Below are 6,056 nucleotides of genomic sequence, written 5' to 3' on the forward strand. Positions count from 1 at the left end.
TGACGAAAAGGGCTGCCGTGCAATGCATAAAGCACGCGACTGCACAGCGCCGGATCATCTCCAGCGCTCACAGAAGGATTGCGCTCCAGGGGCTAATCCTTCGCGTTGGGTGCTTCCTCCTCACATTGAGGAGGCATCCAAGTGCCATGTAGGGGGCTTCGCCCCCACGATTCTAGTTCACTATACCCACGATTTACATCATTGGCAATAAAAGTTTCAATCACCCACCAGCTCACTCCAGACTGGCAACAATGGACCGGCGGATACGGAAATGGCTGTTGACGCGCAATAGATGGGTTAGAGAGCATTTTCCTCCTCCCCAGCTTGTCTTCAGGGCTTGCGAGGTAATGAAGCCGCTGACGCGGCTGCCCGAGCGCTTACTCACCGGGCTCATCATCCCAGCTCTTCTGGCTCGGAGACTAACCAGCCGCTGCTGCGATTCAGGGAAATATTAACACATTATAGCGACAACCACCGCCTTTTCCCGGCCCCTGCACAAGGGCTGAGTAAGACGGAGGAGCGAACTTTAAGGCGCCTGCAGACAGGTACTCTACTCTGTCCTGCAATAATAAAACATTACGATCCTAACACGGATGGGCGATGCCCACACTGTGGGGAGACCTGTGATATCTTCCACATGGTGTGGGCATGTACTCAAAATCCCCACCTCCCCCTTCCCGTGCCCCTACCCGAGAGGCATGGGAGACTGCCCTCCTCAACTGCTCCTCGCTTGAGTCCCAAAGGGCTCTGGTGAAACGGGCGAGAGACGGGGCGTCGTCATGCGGTGTCCCTGACTAGGGATGCCGACCATGTAGCGGGGCCACTCTGTGGCTCCCAAACTGTATTTCACAAAATAGAAGTTTTCACCACCACCACCACCGCCACCATCATACCCACATGCTGTGCAGCTTGCCGTCATTTTACAAAGCTCATCACTTATTCCGCACTTTGCCTTATATTCCATATATGACATCCTCCTCACAAATACATTTGAACCTCGTTATAACGAACTTCGTTATAGCCCGTGTTGACAGAGCTTCCAAGGGAATCATCATTCGTTCGGTGTATCCAGTATTTCGCCATAACGAGGTTCGAATGTAGTTTCTAGCTATTGGGGACAGTCTTTAAACCGCTTCACGCGTGAGTTGTGTCTCCCGCAGGTTTCCCTGTAAAAGATGGACGCCGACTTGCTACCTTCGGTAAGCGTTCAAACGAAAAAATGTAAAGGGGAAGCGGTTAAGAGGGTGTCATTTTTTTTTTGTTTAATCGAACTCAACGGTAGATGAGATATAAGAGGTACCTTCTAGTGGTAATTATGTTCTTTCTTTTCGGTGAAGTTGCTTTAGTAGCACGTAGCACGCATGATCACGCCCATCTAGTTCGCTAATTGTGGGAAGTTATCCCTACTTAGCGTGCTAGAGGCGCGGCACGAACTTCAGTCTTGCAGCTGGATTCATTTATTCATTAACTGAATTCAAATTTGCCGTCATGTTGGTGGATCTCGTGCCAATTTTTCTTGCGTTAGAGTATGGAAATTCGATTTTCTCTTTTAGTTCCTCAAATGCTGCTTCCAAATAGGAGAGAGAAAAAGCAAGAACTTTATTACGACGCAACTTATGAGAGTTCAAGCTATGATTGAGGCTTAGCAAGCTAGGAAAATAACATTACTACAAGCACCTCCCCTTCCCCTGCCTGCCAGTCCCTGGTTCGTTCACCTGGGATGATGCTGGCTTCTCTCTTTCATTCGTCCTCCTAAAAAAAAAAAAAAAGAAGTGGAGGCAGAAAAAAAAAGCACTCCGCCTGCCCCGGGTGAGGATCGAACTCACGACCTTCAGATTATGAGACTGACGCGCTGCCTACTGCGCTACCGAGGCGGATGTCGCAGCTGGCGCTGCAATGTCAACTCAAACTCGGTGTCGTAATACAACCCGCTGTATGTCTTTGTCACAACATACACTAATGGTGAAGTTCAAGGTCACTGGCCATTTAGAGGTTACGATAGACGTTTCGGTTGACGTGTATTAATCAGAAACGTCAATCGTAACCTCGACATGGTCAGTGACCTTCAACTTAAGTATCATGACTGACGAGATGAACTTTCGTGGAACCCTAGTCTATGCTAACATATGATAATGGACGAATGCTTATTAAAAAATAGAAAAAGAAAAGTTTTGAGGACCACAGTACCCGGGGGAAAAATAAGCATACATGACCTACAGCCTACCTATTCAGGTTGTTCTCAGCAATTTTAAATTGCATTTAACCGCACCCCGTGTGCCGTTTTGGGGTTAGGTTAATTTTTTGTGTGCTTACTTAGGTTTACCAACAGGCCATTTCTTTTGGAGAGTGGAATTCGGAACCAAAGTTGGACGCTCGCGGCTTCTCATCACTTCCACTCGCTAAGAACTTGTCCGGTGTCTCCTTTGCCTGGTATATGGAGCTGATTTCGAACATGCACATGAATGTAATAATAAGGTCACTTGCAGGTAAATGTGCGTAATTATAACCAGCCCACTTAAGCAATCCTTAAAACGTACTTTAAACCTGCTTAAAACATGGACATCATTATGTGATGACAAAGCGTTAGCAGTAGGCCTTCTCCTAGGTTTTAATTGCTTGTCTTCTACTTCTTTATCTTGTGTGCTTATATATTTTGCCAAGTACTTATTTCCGAATAAAGATTCTTTGCTCAACTATGCAAACAGCAGAGAAACTTTTCAATGCTCTTTGTTCAGCCATTCGTAGTTATTTCCAGGTGGCATGGGCTGGAAGGTGGAATGCGTGTGGCAACACAACGCCGCCAGACGTTGCCGGCCACTTCAAGGTGGCGCTTCTAATGCTCAGTGGTTGTGGCGCTCGGCTGCTGACCCGAAAGACGCGGGTTCGATCCCGGCTGCGGCGGTCTAATTTCGATGGAGGTGAAATCCTAGAGGCCCGTGTAGTGCGCGATGTCAGTGCACGTTAAAGTGCCCCAGGTGGTCGAAATTTCCGGAGCCCTCCACTACGGCGTCGCATAGCCTGAGTCGCTTTGAGACGATAAACCCCTATAAACATAACCTAACCTAACGCTTAAAAAACCTGGGACCGCAATCGAGCATGTCCGGTGCTCAGCATTGACTGGCGCATTCTCCGCTATGGTTTTAGGAACATGAATCACCTGATTGTTAGGCGACAATATAGAAAGCTTTACTATACAGCCTGCTCAGTCTCCGCGAGGACTCAGCTGGGACTGCGCAGTTGAAGATGTGAGCGTTCTTAGGCCGCCGCCTGCACTGCCCAGACAGGTCACCGCTGAGGCTGATCCCGATAACACACCACTGATAACGTACGCTAAAACTGCTTAATACAAGCCATTTTCACCCGTCTCCTGATTAATCAGGTCTACAGACGGGATTGGCACAGCCGACTTTAACATTTTGAAACTGTCGAGGTCCACTCTCAAGCTTATCAGTTTATTTGCTCATCGCCACCGTCGTGCGGCCTTATCACTTTCTGTTATCGGGCGTACGCTCGCTCCGGAATAGACCGCAATAGACGGAGTTGACGGAATAGACGTATGCCCAAGGCATATGCGAATACGCAACAAGATAACGCGCTTGGCAGTGGGTTTGCGTCAGAACCACTTTGAGGCCGAGCCGTTGCACAGAATCTAAGGGAGGGAAACAGCTCTTTGCCGCTTCACTGTGTCCCGTTTATAAATATTTTTTTTTCGCGCTGTGTCTCACCTTTGCGCCAATGCACACATTCGGTTCGTGAAAGTTATTTTTTGAATGTTGATTGCCTGCCCCTTAGGTACCTTAGGTATACACTCAGAAAGGATGGATTTGCCGAGATGGCGGCGCCCTTTAAAGTGAGTTTCCCTCGCTTTTAAAGTTAATTTGCTGTTTTGTTGTTGTTGTGTTGGGTTTAATGGCACATAGGCACCTAAGGCCATCATGCGTCAAGCACAAGGTATAGAAAAGTTTTTTGCAGAGTTTTGTAAAAATGAAGTGACCGGTGGTGTAAAGGGCCTAAAATGTTAGTTTCGCTACCCAGTGATGTCAGCAGAAACATAATGTTAAAAAATGGCCACTAGTAAAAGCTTTAAAGAAAGTCGGGTAACCTCTGCAACCATCCTTGGCTGCGCAAGGATGTCGAGGCTTCCAGCAAATCGAATAAAGACCTCAGCCATCTTCTCAGGACGAGAGAGTGGCTGAGGTGTGGTTCAAAACATCTGCTTGTTGTACAAAAACTAACTACATTTCATTGCATCTACAGTTTGTTTAAAACACCTGCGATGTTTAAAAACTTTAAATACTATGAAATGCCAACAAGTGCATGTTCACCTAAGAGCGAAGTTGGGCGGAATGGTATGTTTATTATAATGTGCTGTTTTACTCCGTTTTTTGTTATTGCGTTTTTCGGCGTGTTCATGACATTTGGCGCGGCTTGACGCTATACGATGTTGTGAACTGTTCGACCTATCGGCTCTTACCTGGAAGGTATCGGGTCACGTATAGGTAGAGAGGCAACTGACAGCCGTGGTTATTGCGATTTCGCTGACTGCCCAGCGCGTGTCCTTATCGCCCCCGCCGGGCTTCTTTCAAGGAACTGTCGGACGGGATAAGAAGGTGATCATCTCATGGTTAACTGACTCGTAAACTGGTCTAACACGGTTTGTTTTCGCAAGAAAGCTGCTACGAGTACATGACTTAGAGAGTTTAAATGAGCATAGACACTTAATTTTGGTGCCATGTTTTGTTCACTGCAAGGATGCTGAAGACACTATAATATATGCATGAATCACCATGTGGTATTAATCGAATTTCTGTTTCATGCTGTTTTGGTTTTGGTTTCAACTGCCGACCGATGGCTGTGACGTCAAAGAGTGGTTATACGTCACATGAGGCATGGAAAAACGTCGATAGAATCGCTGCTTCATCATTTTAATTCGCTACAGTGCTGAAGCCAGCCTTCCTGAGGAGCAGGAATGACAATCAATGCAGAAGCAGCGGTTATATTGCAGTTTTTTCATGCCTCATGTGACCTCTAACCTCACTTTGACGTCACAGTCATCGGTCGGCTGTTGAAACCGAAACGACACGAAATTCGACTATAAATTATTTAGTAGTCGTATGAGAATTCCACATGGCGATTCATGTATAATAATGCCTTAAGCATCATAAACAAGGAACAGCGCACCCAAAAGTTAGGTGTCTATCCTCCTTTAACGATTCATCTAATCTGCACCGTCATTTCTGTTGCGCATTAGGTGACTGTCACGCAAGGCGAAATTTGCTGCTCCGTTTAAGCAGTAACGGACGTGATAACCTTCAAATCTAGCCAGACAGTACACTGAGGCAGACTTGTCAGTAATCAAATTACTGTAATGAAATTACCCTAATGCGATTACTTTTCTTGACTAGTAAATTATCATTCTGATTAATTGCGCACTGCACGGCAGTAATTCCGCCGCAGAAGTAATTACTCCGGAACCTACTCTTTCTTGGAAATGAAACCCTGCTACCCAAGGGCGGATATATAGATTAATCTTGGATGGAGTGATTGGGCGAAGGGGGGGGGGGGGGGGGGTGAAACATTTATTTCTTGAGCTTTCTTCGGGGAAAATTGTGGCTAAGCATGGTTTTCCTACGTAAAGATTCTCGTTTGGGGGCTGCTGAGACCCTCTTATGCCCACATAGTCCACAGATCTTTCTTTTTAGTGTTTCTTTCGATACCGTCTTCTTCCCTAGCGCCCAGGAGAGCGTTTGGGAGCAGGTGATACCCCGGGACCACGCTGAGGAACGTTTCAGTCATCGCTTCCATTTCCTTGCCTTCACGGCGACCGGCTTCCCATCACCGCTGCTCCACTCCCATGCATGCATCGCGTCCAAAAGGCGTCAAGAGGCGTGTTATACAGGCCCTTTTCCGACGGCGGTTTAGCCTGAGTGCCGTCGCCCGCCGTGGGCTCGATCTCGGCGCGGTCGCCTCTTCTTGCGGGGCCAAACGGTGCCAGCGGTGGCCCTAATGACAACCATCCATCACGACACCCAATTCTTCAACGTCCCTGCATGCGT

The 6,056-nt window shown here is 47.3% G+C and overlaps 1 non-coding gene across 1 annotated transcript; it reads right to left on the reverse strand.

The window, feature by feature from the left end:
- Positions 1–1,801: 1,801 nt before the first annotated feature.
- TRNAM-CAU (transfer RNA methionine (anticodon CAU)) lies at positions 1,802–1,874 on the reverse strand. The gene has a single exon. It is a non-coding gene; the product is annotated as a tRNA-Met (tRNA).
- Between the last annotated feature and the right edge of the window lie 4,182 nt (positions 1,875–6,056).

The sequence above is a fragment of the Amblyomma mixtum genome, chromosome 8 (genome assembly GCF_055824585.1).
Source record: "Amblyomma mixtum isolate Tamu chromosome 8, ASM5582458v1, whole genome shotgun sequence".
In the NCBI taxonomy this organism is placed as follows: domain Eukaryota; kingdom Metazoa; phylum Arthropoda; class Arachnida; order Ixodida; family Ixodidae; genus Amblyomma; species Amblyomma mixtum.